The sequence below is a fragment of the Taudactylus pleione genome, unplaced genomic scaffold (assembly GCF_031769625.1).
Source record: "Taudactylus pleione unplaced genomic scaffold, aTauple2 ptg000198l, whole genome shotgun sequence".
Taxonomy (NCBI): Eukaryota; Metazoa; Chordata; class Amphibia; order Anura; family Myobatrachidae; genus Taudactylus; species Taudactylus pleione.
The window spans coordinates 19,150,014-19,171,716 of record NW_028284600.1 but is presented as its reverse complement, the minus strand read 5'-3'; the positions used below and the strand labels follow the sequence as shown (position 1 = coordinate 19,171,716).

The following is a 21,703-nucleotide window of genomic DNA, read 5'->3' as shown; positions in this document are numbered from 1 at the left end:
AAATACGCACGAAAAAAGACATTCAGTGCTACTGAGTCATGCCACGGCATGGCGCAACTGCAAGGGCTATTTAATGCGCCAGGAAGCTATGCTAGATGTATGTGGACCCATCTGTATGTGTCATGATGATACAGCAGTTGGTGCCGACTTACCGAGTCCTGTGGTGTATCCAAACAGCCTGCTTTCCTGCTCAGCAGGCTGCCCGGTGTACATCTCTCTGGCCAGCATGTGCGGGTGGGCTTCAACCCCTCTCATAGGGATACACTCATGACTGTGACATCACTGTGACAAATTTGAATCAATACCCTATTTAAGAAAGTTTCTAAACATTATACAGTACTAGAGTAGTAGGTCACTTATCTTGCTTCAGCGTATGCTTGTGATTTCTGCTTGTGTACTGGACCCTGCTTCTCCTGCCTATGATTCTCTGACTGTGTCCCTGATCTTGGCTTGTCTTTCTACTTCTGCTACCTGCACCAGCGCCCCTGACCTCGACTTGTCTCACTGTACTGCTGCTTTGCCTGTGACCCCGACCTCAAACTTCCTGACTATGCTCTTGCCTGCAGATTCTGTACCTTGCTTCAGTTACACTCCCACACCCTGCTCTGACAGTATCCTATCCACCCAGAAACGTTATACTGGGTCCTGAGACCTGTGGCTTCCCAGCAGTGAAGCTCATCCCGCCTTGAGGCTGTTCTTGGTGAAGACCGGGGATCCATCTGTTATACTCTGCACTTCGACTCTGCCAGCGTAAATCCTACTCCGACAGTATCCCATCAACCCAGAAAGTTTTACTACATCTCTTTTTCTGCTTTTTAATCCTGTATTTGTATAATTAGTCTACTTTATTTCCTCTGTAATACCACATAGCACTATTGCACTCTCAGCATTGGATATCGTTGTATCCAGAAAGAAGCCATGCAGCTTTGTACTGTTTCTCAGAATACTTAATTTAATCTGTGCTGGATAATATAAGACATGGCTAAAAACCACAGATATAGGTTAGAAATATAAAGTTATTCATTTATTGACAGAGAGCCTATACAACATTCTTGCCTAGTCTACTGCCATTTCTGGTAGACCAACCTCCTGGATGACACCTACTTGCCCAGTGAACCAATTTGTTATGAATTGCGCCATCGTAGGCTTACCACCCCCCTCCCCCTCCCCTGTACTTGATTATACAATTGAGCATTGGGGTGGCAACGCATTCACTGCAGCCCAGGAGGAGAATGCAGGCAAGAGATCTGCACATATTTAGAGGAGCAGCCTTGAGAGTCCTGCAGGAAGCAGGTCTCTGTGTGCTTGGAAATAGGCCAGACCCTAGATACAGCCCAAAGTAAAGTTGGAGGAAATGACAAGGGCTAGGAGTTACAGTACCGCACAATGGGCCTTATTCATTACCGATCGCAGCTGCAATAACGCACGCAATTGGCCGCTTATTGTGTTCTGCGCATGCATATGCATAGCTGTGCGTGTGCACGAAGACTCCACGGCGATCGGGATTGCGATCGCAGTGACTACACAGACCAATCGCAGAGTGATTGACAGGAAGTACCTTTTGACGGGAGGTGGTCAGCAAAACGCAGGTGTGCCAGCACGTTTGCAGTTACAGGGGTGTGCATAACTTAGCCAATGCGATGCCATTCGCAGGTTTTGCTAAGTGTGGATGGATGTGTGTAAGGTAAAGGGGGCATGCTAATGTTAGGCTGTTTATGGCATTGTGATCTCAATCATTACCATATCTTTGCATGCATGATCGCTATTGCGATCACAATAGCGATCCTTGCTGAATCAGGCCCAATGTGTACAAAGGGAAGTCCAAGTGGAGTTCGGTGTGCAGGGTTGTGGAAAACAGTTGTTGATACATATCTTGAGTAAAAGCGGCTTCAAAGTTGTCTGTGTAAACCTGATAATATGGAAAAACTGATCATGCAGTTGGTCCAGGCCAATATAAACCAGGCTACAGCTAATGAAAACTTTCAGGAAGCCATTAAGTAACAGCTTGGAGCCTTCACTGATGTGGTACAGCAGCTGGCAGTGTTGGCTAAAAATGTGTTCTCCAGCTCAGTGACCAGCTCCAGTTCTATACGAGCTAGAGACTTTCTTCAAAAAAATACCACCTTTTGAGAGAACCACCAAGTGTGAGAGTTAGCCTAAAGAACATTGGGCCCACCTTTTCTAACGGAGAACCTCAAAAAGCTTACTCTGCACAACCTTATCCATTTGACCAAGAAATTGTTACAGCCAGAGACATTAACTAGTCCACAGATGATTGAAAGAGTTGTCATGGACTGTTCTTTGGGGTCTCTGCCCATGGTTTTATGCAAATCTGTGAGCCATGTGGACCCTACCACAGCTATAGAAGTTGGTTGAAATGGTGGAGGGGTATCTGGCCGTAGATCCGTGACAGCACAATTCAGTAACATCTGGTAAGACTGTTCCATGGGAAAAGCATATTGGGGGTGGTTAAGAGAACTTAAAATATAGAGACTGTAGGCTTGACGTCTGGAGACTGGCCAGTGGGGCCAGGAAGGAGCCTGCCACTCAAAAGATTTCACAACCATATGTTTACATGTTTTAGGTGTGGTATGCTAGGACACGTTATTGCTAATTTTCCAGATGTTCAAGAACCCATGTAATGTGATGTTGCCTTTGAATGTCACAGAACATCTTTTTTTGCCAGGTTAGCCTGTGCTGTTTTACCTCTGGCTGAGCCAGAAAAACAAATGTGTATAATTTCTATGGAGGGCAACCAGATAGAGGCATTGTTAGACTCAGGAAGTTTAATTACTCTTGTGAAAGCTAGGTTAGTAAACTCATAAAAGTTCCAGTGAACAACTGTTGGTGTAACTGGCATTATATCACTGCTGAAGTGAATATTGAGAACCATGATGGTTCAGCTATTTGTTAAAGTAGAATGGGTCCCTTCATTGGTGCATGTGGCTATAATAGAGAGAGATTTTCCCCATTTTTAGAAATTATGAAAATTCCATATGGTCACAGGTGGGTAAGGTATAGAGCCATTGTACAGTGCTGATGATCCCCTGGCAGTGGATGTGTCCTCTGGACTCCCAGAGCCATTTCCTTTTGCTAATATGGCTGGGAAAGTAGCAAATGATGAGGGTCAAAATGAGACACCTCCTGTGGTGGAAGGAGAAGCTGTAGATAGAGCTGAAAGTATGCCTAACCTTGAGGTGAGGAAGAAACTGTTTGTATCAGAACAGTTAAAAGACCTCATCCTAATAAAAAACAGAAAAAAAGGTTAATTTATTAATGGAGAGCCAGTAGAGCCTGTTGACAAGCTTGCATACCCACACAAGGCCATACGTAATGAGCTGTTATACAAAATGATGAATAGGGGTGAAGATGGGTTAGAACAACTGGTTGTTCCTCAGCCATATAGGAGAACCATTTTTGACCTAGCAACTGAAAGGATTTTACAGCTGTTCTTTTGGCCAGGGGTACGTAAAGAGTTGTTGGAATATTGTTCTTCCTGTTCCAAGTGCCAGTATCATGCTCCCAGACCCCACTTCAGGAGCCCACTAGTGCCCATGCCTATTATAGAGGTCTCATGTGACAGGATACAGTAGTTATGGATCATGTTGAGCACTTATTAATGTCTGCTTGGGGTCAAATGTATATCCTAGTGATAATGAATTATGCTATCCGGTATCCTGAGGCAATCCTTTTGCACAATATCTCAACCACATGATAGCTAGAGAGCAGATGTATGTCTTTAGAAGAGTGTGAATATGTAAAAAGAGCCTGAATGTACAAGGTACCCCCTTTATGTCTACAATTCTGAAAGAATTGTACAAGTTGTATAAGGTCACTCATCTCAGGACATCAGTTTACCATCCCCAGACTGATGGGTTGGTAGAAAGGTTCAACAAAACTAAAAAAAAAAAAAAATGTTTAAATAAGGATTGGAAAAATGAGGATTGTTTGTTGCTATGTTTGTTACTGCCCATTAGAGAACTTCCTCAGTGCTCTACACTGTTCTTTGTTTGATTTGTTGTACAGGAGACATCACAAATGGTTGCTGGATATTGCAAAGGAGACTTTGGAAGGGCAGCCCACTCCTTAAAAAAGTATTGTTGAACACGTGTTTCAGATGCAGAGCGGGATTGTGGCCATGGTGCCCATTGTCAGGGAGCACATGGATCAGGCCCAACAAGCGCTCAACAGAGAGTATATAATTGGAATGCCTGTGTATGTACGTTTGTCCGTGGAAGGTCTTGTTTTGGTACCCATGGTGGAAAGCAAGTTAATTGCTAAATGGCAGTGTTTGTCTGAGACAAGGGAGAAAGTTAACAGTAAAGTGAACCAACCGGGAAAAAGAAAGCCTGAACAAATTTTCCATGTTAACCTAATAAAACCCTGCAAGGATAGGTTAACACTGCAGCCTCCCTACCTTTATTTTCAGAAGTAAAGATGTCAGGGACACTACCAGCTGCTCAAAAGAGCAGGCTAAAGAGGCTAAAGAATTCCTCATAAGGAACAGGAATATATTTTCAGAGCTACCTGGCCGAACATTCAATTGTGTAATAAGTAGAACACAGCCTGTTTGGGGGATTAAAAGGTGCAGAGTGAAGAGTACCCAGTCACTTTGAGAAAGTCCTGTCCAGAGGATGAAATGCATCAGTGATTCCGCCCCCTTTGTGTGCCCAGGTCAGCCACGAACATCAAACAAGCAGCAGCAACTGACACTGCCTCTGTCCTACTACTCCGCATGCACCGACTGTCCTGCGGAGATCTTCAGGTCCCTCCTAGCCGGGTAATGCAGAGCAGCACATTCCAGCATCAGCAGCCTCAGAGCTGCATTATACCATTGACCACCACTGCATCAGTCCTGTTCATTTCTTCTGGGGGATGAGAAACGTTTCTTGGCTCTAACAGCTATATCATTGTGGAGATCAGATGTCAGGTGTCAGTGAGAATTCACTACAGAGTCTGGATAACAGTGTGGCCTCCCCTATGCTGGAAACCTTATTTAATACCGTGCTCTACCACTGGGAATGACTATATACTCTTTAACCATACTGCTTGACAAGCTGATACTTTAATTTAAGATTGTCTTATTAACCATTTCTTGCCCTAAAGTGCTGCTTTACTAACTGGACTCACTAGCTAACCGGCTCTCATACTTGCTTATTAAGACATATTTATTTGAAATAATATATGTTTATATATTTTTTGGTATCAGAGCATTTTTTTATATGTGTTTATTCTAATATTTGTGTTTATCTTATTTTTTTTATTGTCTTTTATGTATATTAATATGCATGTATTTATATATTTATGCTTTGCTGTGTTTGTATATACTTGCTGTGATTTGGCACGTATACTTGCTATAGATTTCTGCATGGTTTGTGGAAGAATTGCCAGACTCTTCATTACTGCTTTGTAGCTGCAGAACCACAGCTGTTGATGATGAACCTATATTGATATATTGACCTCTAATCAGTGCCATACTTTCTCATGTGTCTACCCAGCTGAACAGACATACTGTAATTAAGCATTTGTCATAGAAGAAGAGGTCAAGGTTAAGTTAAAGCTGTATAGAATACCTGAAGCCCAGCAAGAGACTGACTCCATGGAGGTTAAGACTATGGGCCTGATTCAGACCCACTCGCGACCGGCTGTCTGCTCGCAAGTGGGTCGATGTTCTGCACTGAGCATGCGCACGACGGAGGAAGCTCCGTCGTGCGCATGCGCCAGACGCGACGAGCGAAGGACTTTCCTTCGCTCGTTGTGTCTGATCAAAGGGGGCGTGCTGTCGATGTTGATTGACAGTACGCCCCCTTTGGTGGGCGTGCCTCCCTGACGGGGGCGTTCCTAAGGGAACGCCTACCGTCAGAAGCCGGCCCACTGACATCATTAGTGATGTCAGTGGGAGTGATTTTGGCTCTGATAGAGCCAAAATCACTCCGGGCCTTGCGGTTGAAAACCTCAACCGCAGGCTCCGGCTCGCAGTTTCGATGGTCGCGATGGTCAAGACCATCGCGGCCATCAAACTGCACGCTCGTATAGGCTGTGGGTGGTGACCCACAGCTATACGAGCGTCCAGGAGGACGCTCCATAGTTATGGAGGACGGCCCTCATTCAGAGCGTGCCCTCTGCTCAGAGCGTACGGCTCTGAATGAGGGCCTATTATGTTAGAACTCTGGAGCTCATTCAGACCCGCTCGCTAAGATGCAAACTTTCGCTGCTGCCAATGGTATGTAGTGTGTATGCATCGCAGTGCACATGTGCATACCTTAGCGAAAGTTCACAATGCATTCACTCGCTGCACATAGACAGCCCAGCAGAGTGAGTGACAGGAGAAGCCTTTTGTAGAAGGTAACAGGGCTGACCATTAAAAACGGGGGAGTGGAGGTGCAAACGCAGGCGTGCCTGAGCATCTCAACGGCATTTTAGAGGTGTGCGTAATTAAAAGACAGCATCATAGTGTAATACCCCACTATGGAAGATATTACACCTGACACCGTGCATCGCATTACAGCGCATGTCTGTTATTATTACACAGACAGACAATTCAAAGCAGTTTCAGCAGCAGCTCAGGAGCAGGTCACATGACCAGTGTCAGGTGGTAGGAAAGTGACAGTTGGGAGCGAGCAGCAGTTGGTCAGAGAGTATGCTGAGGTACCTGAGGATGGAGCAGGGGTGTTGCTAACCTTATGGTCAAAATAAAGCCCTGTGTCACAACAGTAGAGGTGGCGCAGACTGAGGGGAGATTCTCCTCCCACCATCAAAGATGTACTCAGTGACTGACACCAGAGACAGGCTGAGAAGCCCTTGGAGAGCCAGCTACAGACACCAGAGAAAACTGCCCCTAGTTACTTCAGTCCACCAGTACATAAAGGAGGACAGCTGAGAGCTAAAGAAGCAGTGAGCCCAGCATAGTGAGTACTGAAGCTCCTGAGGTAACACAATACATACCTTAGGCCAACCAAATCACCAGCATATTACACCACAAAGGCAGCGAGTCTCATCACTAGCAGTGCAGATAGCAGAGGAGGGAGCTGTGACACTGAGCATAGAGACAGACACTGTCCAGTCGCCAACTGTTAGTTCAGGTGCTATCTCCCCAAATGTATGGACAGACTGAGCAGTTCTCCACTCAGTATAGGCTGTGGGACAAGGAGTAAGAAAAGCCCATCGCTGCCGCATATAGTTATAACAATAAGCGCTGCGGACTGTACTTTAAGGAGAACAGCGAAAGATTTAAAGGAGTTTAAGAGACAAGCTAGACAGACTCTGTAGTTTCAGAACTAGCTATTACGCCCAAGATCAGCACCTAATGTAACCCGCAGCCAGTTATCCAGGAGTCACTGCAAAGAGAGAGAGAGTTGTGCACCACCGCGGTTATAACCTAGTTACATCTAAAGTGACATTTAGGGGTGGCTGGTTATTTTATACAGCAGGATAAAGTTTAAAGAAAAATTATTAAGATACAGTTGTAATGCTTAATGCTTATATATGTTTACCAAATCTTCACTCGAGAATTATTATTTTATGATACAGTATGTAGGAAAAGTTGATTCAAAAAGGTTATTTATAGAGTTTTGTAAGTCATTTATTCTAAATTATATTTGTAATACTTGGTACAAGTTGTTTGGTGTGAATTTGTTCATCAAAGGAAAAAGTTGCTGGAACGAGCCTGAAGAATAAAGATAACATTTTCTTACCTAATTTGTGTTTATTCTGGAGGAAATCACTGTACAATAACCAATTTCTAATAACGAACCTGTTAAGCCACTAAGTATAGTGGGCTGTAAGTTTGGGGGTACCACAATAGTACACGTCACCTGGCTTGTTTTTACACTGAAGTGCTCGCAGTGCTTGCGGCAGGGAATGGTCAACCTCAAGTGCTGCGATAGCATCCGATGTTACCCGATGTACCGATGATTGCATACACTTCCTGGACATGACGTGCACAAGTGGTCGTCTTAAAACAGGCTGGTGGGTGTCTGCATACACTATGTGATCACTCTCTAAGAAATACTGGCCGCTCTAATAAATTGCACTGCCTACACAATTTGCATACACATCGTGCGAGCGATCGCATCTAGCGAGCTGCTCTGAATCAGGCCTTCTGTGTTATAGAAGAGTCTAAGGGGTATATTTACTAAAGTGCAGGTTTATAGAAGTGGAGCTGTTGCCCATAGCAACCAAATCAGATTCTACTTATCATTTACCTAGCACCTTTTAGAAGATAATAGCAGTAATCTGATTGGTTGCTATGGGAACTCTGAGGCAGAAAGAGTGTTTCGGCATTGGCAATATGTACGCAACCTGTGTTGATATGATCATGATCATATTTTGATCGTAATTGGCAAATCAGTGAAATCCAACATGTCGGATTTCACTGATGCCCCGACCCCGGCTTCTCAGGCAATTGGCTCAATACATTGCAGATGTATAGGTACCTAAGAGTAGGCTGATTAGTATTTGGACCTGTGTGAGTATGTTAAAAGCTGTCAGGCTGGACATTCATTTTCTCACTGCCTGGGGAAAGTGACTGCAGAGTCTCTTTGATAAACAAAAACCCAGCTACTTAGTGCAAGTAAGCTAGACTTGCTGAAACTTCCTATGCTTTTGTAGTTGACAGCTAGGCAGGGTTGAAACTAGGATTTTCGTCACCCAGGGCAAGGCAGTAATTTGGCGTCCCCCCCAAAAAAAATACAACATAGAGGACGAAAAGGATGTGTGGTTTTGTGACACAGTAGTGCTCCTTACAACACATTATGCCACACATTAATGCCCCTTACAACACATTGTGCCACACAGTAATGCCCCTTACAACACATTTGTTATGGAACGGGTATTATCTTTTGAGGATATAGGGCCTGATTCAGAGCCGGACGCTATTTGCGCTCGCTCGTTCAGAAAAAAGGGGTGGCTATTCAAATGAACCGTTCGCTCTTTGCGGTCTGGTCACGCCTCTAGGTCTGAACGAGTGAACAAAACTTGCGGTCGTTTTTTGGAAAACTACGCCCCCTGGCCACTCACATCCTACGTCATGTCCGCTATTTATTAGATTAATCGAGTACATCGACCAGCGTATGAACTGCTCGCTATTCTTGTGGTTGGTTTTTCCTACCACAATCTTGCGAGCAGTTCTGACTATAAAATAACCCAGTGACGTGGTCAATGACGCTTCTGTATTAATTATGCACACCCATAAAACGCCCGTTTGGACCATTAAGCACGCCTGCGTTCTGATCTCCACTCCCCGTTTTCAAGCACCTTCCCCTGTTACCACCCACATACGCCTCCTCATGTCACTCAAAATAGCAGGCATTCGCTATTTAGCGAACAAACGATTTTCAGCCGCACTGACTGGTTCGCGCATGCGTATTACGATCCGTATGCATGCGCAGTTGTGCAAACATCGCTCGGAACGAACGAGCGGCCGCTTACGAGCGGTTCTGAATCAGGCCCATAGTCCCGCAACAGCCTTGAGGGGTGGAACACTTGGCTAGGTGCAGCCATGGAGCAGCCTTGAGGGCTGGTAGGCTTTTAACTAGTTGTGACCTGAGGGCTAGAGAAGTTGATATAGCCTCTGGGCTATGCGGCAGTCTTTGACTAGTCGTGGCCCGAGGGAGTAAGATAAGATGCGGCCTTTGGGCCCTGCAGCAGCCTTGAGGGCTGGTAAGTCTTGGCTTGTTGTGGCCTGTGGGTAGTAAAACAAGATGCAGCCTTTGGACCATGTAGCAGCCTTGGCAAGCTGTGGTCTGTGGGCCGTAGAACAAGATGCAGCCTTTGGGCTTTGCAGCAGCCTTGTGGGCTGGTAAACCTTGGCAAGCTGTGGCCTGTGGGCTGTAGAACAAGATGCAACCTTTGGGCTGTGCAGCAGCCTTGTGGGCTGGTAAACCTTGGCAAGCTGTGGCCTGTGGGCCGTAGAACAAAATGCAGCCTTTGGGCTGTGCAGCAGCCTTGGCTATGGTGGTCTGATGAAGGACCTGTGCCGCCGGGTTGACACAGGCAGTGGTATGCTGGGTTGCATACTTTGGACGCTGGGTTGCGGCCTGTGCTGCCGGGTTGACACAAGTGGTGTATGCTGGATAGCATACTTTGGACGCTGGATTGCGGCCTGTAGCGCCAGGTTGACACAAGCAGCTGGACGCTAAACTGTGCACTCTGGACACTGAGTGGTGTCTGTGCCGCCTGGATGACACAAACGGCAGAACGTGGATATACAGACCATGCCGACCTAGATGACACAAACGGCAGGTGGTAGATATGCGGAACGTGCCACCTAGATGACACAAATGGCAGGTAACTAAAGCTGACAGGAGAACTAGGTATTTGACTGGATAATAGGAGACAACACCAAAACCGGAAACACATGAAACGCTATCACCCCCACTGGAGCAGCCTTCGCACCAGCAGGAAATATCCACAGGAGCCAATCCAGGACAGACCAAGGATGATGGAGCAACTGACGGGGAGGAGTTGAGTGAATGAACACCCGGTGACAACATTATGCTACACAGAAATGCCCCTTACAACACATTATGCCACACAGTAACGCCCTTTACAACACATTATGCCACACAGTAATGCCCCTTACAACACATTATGCCACACATTAATGCCCTTTACAACACATTATGCCACACAGTAATGCCCTTTACAACACATTATGCCACACAATAATCCCCTTAAAACACATTATCCAACACAGTGCTGCCCCTTACAACACATTATGCCACACAGTACTGCCCCTTACAACACATTATGCCACACATTAATGCCCCTTACAACATATTATGCCACATAGCAATGCCCTTTACAACACATTATGCAACACAATAATGTCCCTTAAAACACATTATGCCACACAGTGCTGCCCCTTAAAACACATTATGCCACAGTAAAGCCCCTTACAACACAATAAGGTCCCTTACACATTATGCCACAGTAATGCCCCCCAGTGACAGCAGCCCCCACAGAACTGACATACAGTATTAAAAATGGACTCTCAACATAAAATGGCATTTCCCAATGAGCCAGCGCCCTTCTCTTACCTGCCAGGCCATGCGGTGGGTCTATGGTGGGAACCTCGACATTGTATCCAATGATGTAACCACAAGGTTCACCTCAAGTAACCTTGTGGTTACATCATTGGATACAATGTCGCATAGGCTTTAGTAGATGATGTTGAAGGACTAGTATGATCATGGCTGGTGGCAGGAGTGGCAGCGAAAGTATTTGGTTGCTGCTCCTGCTCTTCTCTAAACTGATCCTTATCCATTTTTCAATTCATAGCTCAACTCAAACTGCAGGGATTCAAAGAGATTTTTACTTTTTAGTTGAACAAACTCACTGGGGTACAGCACACAGAACAGTACCAGTAACAAACAATATAGAACCAAATATACATTTTTGAAAACATTTTTTTTTAAAACTGTTTTTATTTTACAACAAGCTGACACTGGGCCTGATGGTTCGCAGTTGCACGCAAAGAAGCTGCAAAAATATGCTAATGCTTGCCACAGCTCAGCCAGCATAGAGACGCCCACTACTGCTTTCTCACATCTGTAATACCTCGCAGTCCTGCATATACATCAGAGCATATCGGCTCGTCACGCACAATTACAGCAGCTCTGACCCGTTGAAGAAATTTCAGAAGTCCTGTCACACGCAGAAGGCTCTCAAGCTGCGTATGCAATCACAGTGGCTAATTTATGCACGCCCATGCCATGGTGGTCAAAAGGACAGGCACGCTTGCGTTTCTGCAACCACTTCCCCATCACCACCCTACTCATGACCTATCACTCCCTCTGTGATGGATTTCTGTGTGTGTGCATAATCACAGTGCGATTGGCGCGCACGTGCAGTGCGGTGCATATGCATACGCAATGGCTAACAATCGCTCGATCTGTTTACATAGTTGCAATTGTGATCTGTGATTATTCAGGCCTGCTGCTCGGAGTCACAGTGCTTATTCAAAGCTGTTGGAGGCAGTGGGATATGGTCTGCGGACTCACTGCAGCACTAGTGGATCTGTACTTTGTAATCAATGTTAAAAAGATTATCTGAAAATCCAACAATCTCCTTTGATAGTTCTGGTATTGCTGTAAATCAATTATAGAGAGATGCCTATTCTTTAGTCCAATGCCGGGATTCAAGCACTACATTCCTTCCAACTGTTCATCCTACCCCTTTGTATGTAATCTCTCATGGGCTAGGCCCTTCTTACTCATGTACCCGTAGCGTTATCCATGCCACTTGTGCTCCTTCTCTCAAAGCCCACTTCAGTGACTCTGATACTGTATGCATTCCCTTACAGTATATTAGGTACAAGCTCATCGATTGCTAAACTGCTATTCCCTCCCTGCAACTCGTCACTGCTTGCCCATCAAGATACAAGGGGAGATGTGCTAAGCCTTGGAGAGAGCTAAAGTGGAGAGTGATAAAGTACCAACCAATCAGCTCCTAGCTGTTATTTTTCAAACAAGCCTCATAAATGGCAGTTAGGAGCTGATTGGATGGTACTTTATCTCTATCCAAGGCTTAGTGCATCGCCCCCAAAATGAGTTGCCCTACACAAATCTTTTGTCCTTGTCCTATCAAATTTGTTGTTTTCTTGCTGTTTTATTCCTAAAATATGTCAATTTACAGTGTTTTGTATTTATATGTTTAGTTACACTGTTGATATTTATATTCCCTGTACAGTGCTGTGGACACTCGTGGCACATTAAAACTAAAACATAACACAGAGGCACTCGTCAGGGTTGTCCTATGTCTACCTTTGTTTGCGATATCCCTGGAACTCCTGGCTGTAGCAATACATCAGTCACATAGATTTACAGGAATACATATTGGTTCGGACGAGCTTAAATTGTCACTATTTGCAGACGATATGCTCCTGTTTGTTTCCAACACCGCTTCATCTATACCAAGTATTATTTCTCTGTTAGCCCAGTTTGGATCATTTGCAGGGTATAATATCAATTTACACAAATCAGAATTGATGCCTCTTGCGAATATCACAGCAGTGGATTTGAGGGATCATACCTATCAACATTTTCGTATTACAGCCTCCCATTTCAAATACTTAGGTATTAATATTCCTGTGGTTACCTCCTCCCTATATCGTCTTAATTATACTCCTATTATTGCCCAACTGACTAAATTGCTGGATGCTTGGAAGATGCTTCCCCTGTCCCTACTTGGAATCGTATTGCTTAAAAGTGTAGCTTTTCCTAAATTATCTTACTCCATACAAATGCTCCCGATTAGCATGTCACTAGCAGGCATAAAAATCTGCACCGAGCTCTTTACCAAATTTCTGTGGAGAGATGGCAGACCCCGGTTGGCATTGAACAAGTTACTACTTCCTAGGTCTCATGGAGGGCTGGGGCTCATCGATATTCTCACATTTACTAGGGTGGTGTATATTCAGTATATTGGTGATTGGTTATTGAACGGGGAAACATATCCATGCGCCTACTGAGGTAGCTATGTTTTCACTTTATTCAGCTGCTGCTTTGTTGCATACTCCTAGAAAATCTATCCCAACTCACATATTGCATAATGTCTTATTTCATGATACCTATTTGGCCTGGAGAGCTATTTGCATCAAACTATCTAGACCCTATAACGCAGGGATGGGGAACCATGAATAAGGCCCTCGGAATCATTTGGTCTACAACCAAAAATGTATAAGGTGGCGCTAAAAGATACAAAACATTCAGATAATAAAATATCCTATTTTAATCACGATAGCACAGTATATAAAATACAATCTAAAAATGAAATTAGGACATATCCATATAAAAAAAGGAAAGAAAGTCCTCACTATGACTCAAATAATGTATTGAATTGGCATAAAATCCTATGTAATAAGACACTAATGTGTCCATATTCTAATAAATGTGTACAAGAAAATAAAACAACAATGTACTGTATCACATAAAAAGCTACAATACAATGTTGCAGTAGTGCTAGTGCACAGATGTTTTAAAGTTCCAATAAAGTGGAATTAGAAATGCATTGTGCATATATTCAGTGTATCAATGGAATTCCATATACTCACAGTCCTGGGAAAAATAGAAAAAAATATATATGTATGATAAGAGGCACCTCTTTATGGCTGATGTTGAAGATGTAGGTGTGTTACTGTATCCGTGTAATCTGCTGATCAGATACTTTAATAGCTATTAGTTATCAATCCGAATGTACTCCAGCAGTGTGCCAAATCATAGGCACTGTGTGTTCAGTGCTGGCTCTGTGCTGCGGAGCACAGTAAGCTCCAATAATATGCCAATGTCTGTAGCAGATGTTAAAGTAAAGTCCGTGGCAGAGCTTACTCACAGTCACACATGGGACAAAGGCACAATAACCAGCGTGGGTCATCCTTGTCTCTACTCCTAGACGCAGGGACGCGCCGCCTCCAATGCAGCCGTGCACGGCAGACAGCGCCCAGGTGGAATATGGCACTAGCTGAGGCAGTCCCAAAGGAGTAGTAGCACCTCTGTGTCCTTGGGGTAAATGCCCAGCATATGGCACAAAGCAAATGGTTCCCCAGGTTTGTAGAGTAGCTTAATAACAGGCTCCTTCTGTATCCTTCAACATGTTTCTCCTCACTGGGAGGCTTTTTCAAAAAGGCAGAAGTAGCCTGCAGTCTGACTAGCTTGATTTAAATACCATTACCAATTAGTGAGAACAGATTTGTTTAATTACTTCATCAATTGAGGTAAGCACAATAGTGTGCTTTCAACCTAGAAAAAAACATCTATCTCAAATCAATATATTATAGGGTGCATATTCACAAAGTCATAGTACTTACACTTTTAGCAAATGTGTTATACTGTATATCTATATCAAATTGTCATCATAAAAAGCCTTTATTATATACACAGATACAAAGATCTTATTAACATTTATACGTATATATAAATGTATACATATACATAAATATATACATGCATACACATACATATACACACAACGAATCCGATGTGCTTAACATATCATTCAATATACCATAATAGTGAATACATTTCATTAAATGGGCTAAACCCATAAATACATGTAGAAGATCAGGGGTAAGGTGTGGGATCCTAATAGAAATACATTTAACCCCTTCTTATGTGTTTTAAGTGGACACAACATTCTAACTAGTAAAGCTAATCAAAAAATGAGCAGCTACACAGAGGTGATCAGGATGACAGATCTATAAAGAGTCAGATCTAAATATCTATCATAGACAGGGAAGATAAGAAAAAGAGAAAATTAACGAAAAGGGCTAGTAGGAAGTTGTAGCAAAAAGACACTAATGGCAAAATCTATAGTTTTCACCATATGGAGAGTTCTATCAAGTCAAGGCAAAGCATATATGGATCTAACCAACAGATCCAGTCTGTTATCAAATAAACTCCAGATCTATTGTTTTGTTTAATCCTTCTGGTTTAAGCTATTGTACTTTCAATATCCATGCTGCTTCTTGCTAACTAAATCTATCTCCCCGTCTACTAGTAACTGGAATTTGTTCAATACCAATAACCCTTAGACTGGATGGGTTCCCCTCATGCTGTTACGTAAAATGGCGAGGAACACTATGATTAGTACATTTATTGAGAATATTTCTTCTATGTTCCATAAATCTACACTTCAAGCTACGTTTAGTACGTCCTATATAATACATAGAGCAAGAACGGTATAGTAAATAGATCACAGAAACAGGAGTTGCAATTAATAAATGATTTAATCTTAAATTCCTTTTTGGATTGAGATGAAATTACAGATTTAGTCTTATTCACCACATGGGAACATGTGGTACATTTATTATGTTTGCATCTATAAAAAACTAGCACTTCCATCCCTGTAAGTGTTTTCGGAGAGGATACTTTAGATAGAGTTAGAGTATTTCTAAGGTTCTGGGCTCTTTTAAAGGTGACTATAGGTTTTTCATCCAAAGTATTACATAGAATAGGGTCAGTCATAAGTAGTTGGTAGTTCTATTTTTAGTATGCCAACGATTCTGCTAGCTGCCACATTGTATTTAAATGTAAATGATAGGGACATGCCCAAATTCTCACCACTAATGGGATTTCCATCCTCTTTACAAGGACCGCTACCCATACGATCTTTTTTATACTTATTTTTACCAATAAATGTTGCTGACCTGTCCAGAGCAGATGCATATTCTAATGCTTCATCTAGAATGGCTTGTGGATAATCTTTATTTTTAAATTCTTCAACAGTGTCTAGAGCTTGTGAACTAAAAACTATATCAGAAGAGCAATTCCTACTGATACAGTGTAGTTGGATTTTAGAGACGTTATCCAGCCACTTAAATAACTCATGAAGTGAGAAACTGATAAATCATCCCCATCCCAAATGAAAAACAGGTCGTCGATATAGCGACAATAGAGGACTAGATTTGCACCATATACACCATCCCATATGAGTTGTTGTTCCAGACGGCTCATATATAAATTTGCAAAACTCTGTGCAAATCTAGTCCCCATCGCAGTGCCAAGGACCTGCAAATAGTGCACGTGATCAAATGAAAAATAACTTTGGGTGAGAATAAACATGATAGAGGATATGATAAACAATCGCTGTCTGTCAGAGATCCCATCATCCTTCTATTAAAACATATCTACTGTCTTTATGCCTTTTTTATGAGGAATATTAGTGTATAGTGATTGAGCATCACAGGTGACTAGTAAATAATTGGGTTTCCATTTGAAGCCTTCAATCAAATTAATAAACTGTGTAGTATCACGGATGTAGGATCTCAGAGAGACAGCAAGTGGTTGTAGAAAAAAATCAACATAAGACGAAAGATTGGACGTGAGACCCCCTATCCCAGATATAATAGGGTGTCCAGGTGGGTTGTGAAGTGTCTTGTGAATTTTAGGGAGGTGATAGTATAGGGTGGAGGGGGTACAGGAAATTTAATTCTTCTTTAGTCAATACACCGTCTGCAGTTGCCATCAATAATAAGTCCTTAAGTTCCTTCTGATAACTAGAGGTGGGATTTCTATCAAGAATTTTATAAAATTGGGTATCCGATAGTTGTCTTTGGGCCTCTTGAACATAGACTGAGGTATCTTGCACTACAACTCCTCCCCCCTTATGTGCTGGTATTATCATAATAAGGGGATCATTGGAGAGGCATTTAAGTGCTAATCTTTCTCTGTTATCTAGATTGAACTGGTGAGGGGATATTTTATTGTCGCATAATTTTTGTGAAAGCTTTCTAAGGTGGTATAATAAAAAATATCTATTGCACTGCTTTATTGCTGAGTGGGAAAGTACTGAGATTTGTTCCTAAACTTAGAGGACTTCACAGAGCTAACTAGCTAGAAAAATTATTGATATTAAAAAGTAATTTTTATTCATATTCCAGTAAAAAAATGGGGATTAATGTGCATTACTATGAAAAATTCTAGTAAATACTACCATACAAAAAATATCCTATCTAAATTAAGGATTAACATACATAATGTGGTGACTATGCTTTTTGTAATACAAAAATTATTATTTATAACTCCTAATGGATAGTGTATAACAGGATCAGACACAATGAATACAGGCAAAAAAAATGTACGAATAAATGATGAATATTCACTGGTGATATCTAACAGTAAACATATCATAATAATTCACCCTCGGTCGTAGTTAGCATAGATACATATGTATACAAAAACCAGGTGTCATTCATAAATGGTGTATATACATTTATAATGTATATACACCATTTATGAATGACACCTGTTTTGTTGTGTGTATTTCTGGAGACATTAGATCATTTGGACTCATATACTGCGAGAGAATATTTTTATGTCAATTATTAAAAACATTTCTTTTGTATCACGAGGGAGCTGTCACTCACCATCGACAGCCGCCCCGTCTTGTAGCGAGCCCCGTAGCGACTGAAGTTCAGTCGCTCTGCGGGTCTCACGCATGCGCACGCCGGACGTGGCTCATGCGCAGTGGCCAAACATCGAGCCGCTTGCGAGCACTGTGCGCTCGCGAGCAGCTCTGAATCAGGCCTTAAGTATCTTACTACAGATCTGGTGGGGAGTTTGCATGACAAGGTATGGAAACATACATTTTTTTGATGGAGCAGAGACTTGACTACTGTCACTTCCATGGACTGCTTGTTGCATACTTATGATGCTACTCTTAAATTTTTGCGATGCTCCTGGCTACAAGAGGTGCACATCAAAACTATTAATAGAGCATATATCTCACGGGCTCGCAGGAGCTTTATGGTGCATGGGGAGATGGGCGCTTGCTTAAAATGTAGGCGCTATGTATGTATGTATGTAAGCTATGTATGCTTAAATGTATGCTATGTTTTTTCATAATTTCTGGACATGCCCTACGATCGCAAAGTTCTGGGGTAAGGTAATGATCTTTATTGACTTTATTTTTCACCTAACACTTTATAGTGATACGGTACATTGGCCTTATTATGTGCTAATTTCCTCACCTTCCCCTCCCTTTTTGGGAACAGTTAAGTCTATTATGATAGACAAGCAGTTTTCCCTGTGCTGGAAGCAGGGGTTACATCCCTTTATAAAAAAGGGGCGCACATATTGAATCACTCGACTCCCCTACACAAACTCAGATTTTGAAGGTGTTTGAGATTACCTCATGGTATTTACACAGACAGTTATCTTGATACAGAAATTTTTATGGATTGTATTTCCTATTGATCAATTGTAAACCTGGATGTTCCTATATATAGTATGTATGCTCAGGGGACATGCGCTGTACATCACCCTGATATTGACCACATATTCTCTCTTCATTGATTCTACTGCAATGCTACCTTTCTTTCTTCCTCCACACCCCCCTTTTTTTTAATATTTGTATTTTTTGCTGTCATCTTTGTATTTTGATCCAGATATCCATATGTATTGTTTTACTTTTCTTTGGATATTATAATATTGTCTATGGGCTATTTTTGTAGTGTTAGACAATTATTATTCGAACTGGTACTATATTTCTACCTCCCTATTGTATGTTTAGCGGCTGAATCTACACACCAGTTTGCTTTTTCCATGTTACATTGTGATTTACTGTTATTGATATCTGCCTGTAACATTTTCTATTTTTTCTGCCACTTGATTTTTGAAAATCCAAAATAAACAGATCTTTAAAAAAAAAAAAAAAAACTAAAACATTGATGATGATTATGATGATCAGAGTAATAAAAAATCATGTAATTTTACACATAAAATACAATTTGGTTTAGCCTCATGTTTAGGTTAATCAGGAGACTACGCGGATATCAGACTCTCTTTATTACACGTGTGACTGTGGCACCGTTAAGTGTTCTCATTACATTGGTAGAAAGGCACCTTTCCCATTCTGAGGACCTGGATAGCACAGAGACCGTGCAAACACGTATCACATATCTGATCAGATCTCCGTCACTTACTGTACAAAGATGTATAGAAATTAGGGGTGAGCGGGTTCGGATTTCTGAAATCCGAACCCCCCCGTGCCGCCCCGATTCGAGGCCGATCCGAGTCAGGCTCGACTTTTCCCGCCTGACTCGGATCTGAAATCGAGGCAAAACGTCATCATCCCGCCTTCCGGGTCTCGCGGGTTTTGGATCCTATATAAGGTACCCGCGTCGGCGCCATTTTCTCACTCGGCTGTGGACAGTGAAGAGGGAGGGTGGGAGTTAGGGCTGGCTGGGCTGTGTAGTATAGTGTAGTGTAGTGTAGTGCAGAGTAGTGTTGTGCTGTGCTGTGCTGTGCTGTGCTGCGCTGCGCTGTGCTGCTGTTGTCCATAGGGGCTGTGTCCACTACTTCAAAGTCCATAGGGGCTGGCTGTGTTGTGCTGTGCTGCTGTTGTCCATAGGGGCTGTGTCCACTACTTCAAAGTCCATAGGGGCTGGCTGGACTGTGTTGTGCAGTCAGTTGTCCATAGGGGCTGTGTCCACTCCAAAGTCCTGTGCAGTGTCCCAGTCCTAAAGGGGTGCTGTAGTGTTGTCCAGGGGGTGCTCTGTCCATCAGGGGTGCTCCCCCAAGTGCTAAAAAAAAATAAAAAAATTCTGTGTTTGTGAATTGTGTGCGCAGTAGCTGCACATGCATTAACAAAGTAGTGCCAAGCGTGCGCCTGTGTCATAAAAAAAGGGCCGGCTGGCTTGACTGTTAAAGGGTGCTGTAACCCCCAAAGTACACTCCAAACCAAATAAAAATATATTTTCTGTGTTTGTGAATTGTGTGCGCAGTAGCCGCACGTGCATCAACAAAGTAATGCCAAGCGTGCGCCTGTGTCGTAAGTAAAGGGCCGGCTGGCTTGACCGTTAAAGGGTGCTGTAACCCCCAAAGTACACTCCAAACCAAATAAAAAAATATTTTCTGTGTTTGTGAATTGTGTGCGCAGTAGCCGCACGTGCATCAACAAAGGAGCAGCACCAAGCGTGCGCCTGTGTCCCATAAGTAAAGAGCCGGCTGGGTGGTGTAACCCACAAAGTGCACTACTCTCCAGCAAAAATAAAAAAATAATTCTGTGTTTGTGTGCGCCTTAGCCGCATGTATATATCAATATAACATAAATGGAGGACCAAACTTTCTCCGATAAAAATAAATTAGGGTAAGATCAAGAACAACTTCCTCCTAGTGCTGAAGCTGCTGCCACTAGTCATGACATAGACGATAACATGCCATCAAAGTCGTCTGCCAAGGCCGATGCCCAATGTCATAGTAGAGGGCACATACAATCCCAAATGACAAAGTTCAGGAAAATTACCTTGAAAATACATTTAAATCATCTGAAGAAAAACGTAAACTTGCCAATATGCCATTTACGACACGGAGTGGCAAGGAACGGCTAAGGTCTTTCCCTATGTTCATGACTAGTGGTTCAGCTTCACATGACGATGGAACCCACCTCCCGCTAAAAAAATCAAACGAGTTAAGCTGGCAAAAGCACAGCGAAGAACTGTGCGTCTAAGAAGATATCACAAATCCCCAAGGAGAGTCCAAGTGTGGTGGCGGTTGCGATGCCTGACCTTCCCAGCACTGGACGGGAAGAGGTGGCTCTTTCCACCATTTGCACGCCCCCTGCAAGTGCTGAAAGGAGCACCCACAGTCCACTTGCTGATATGCAAATTGAAGATGTCACTGTTGAAGTACAACAGGATGAGGATACTGGTGTAGCTGGCACTGAGGAGGAAGTTGGCGAGGAGGATTCTGATGGTGATGTGGTTTGTTTAAATCAGGCTCCGGGGGAGACAGTTGTTGTCCGTGGGATGAAAAAGCCCATCACGGTCATGCCTGGGCAGAAGACCAAACATTCCACCTCTTTGGTCTGGCAATATTTCTATCCAAATCCGGACAACAACTGTCTTGCCATATGTACCATATGTAAAGGTGAAATAAGTAGGGGTAGGGACGTTAACCACCTAGGAACATCCTCCCTTATACGGCACCTGCAGCGCGTTCATAAAAAGTTACTGTCAAGTTCAGAAACTTTGGCTAAGACCGTAAGCAGTCCAGGGACACCTAAATCCCTTTTTCCTGTTTTATCCAAGGAATCGGTGGATGAGGAGGATGAGGACGACATCTTGCCTCCGTAGAGCCAGTTTGTGCAGGGACACATTAATTGCCAGCTTGTTTTGTGGGGGCCCAAACGAACCAATCATTTCAGCCACAGTCATGTGGCAGACCCTGGCGCTGAAATGATTGGTTTGTTAAAGTGTGCATGTCCT

At 43.0% G+C, this 21,703-nt stretch overlaps 1 protein-coding gene across 2 annotated transcripts in view; it reads left to right on the top strand.

Moving 5' to 3' along the window:
- The window catches only part of ADGRA1 (adhesion G protein-coupled receptor A1), a 1,066,191-nt gene that overhangs the window by 176,439 nt on the left and 868,049 nt on the right, over nt 1–21,703 (top strand). The window lies entirely within an intron of this gene.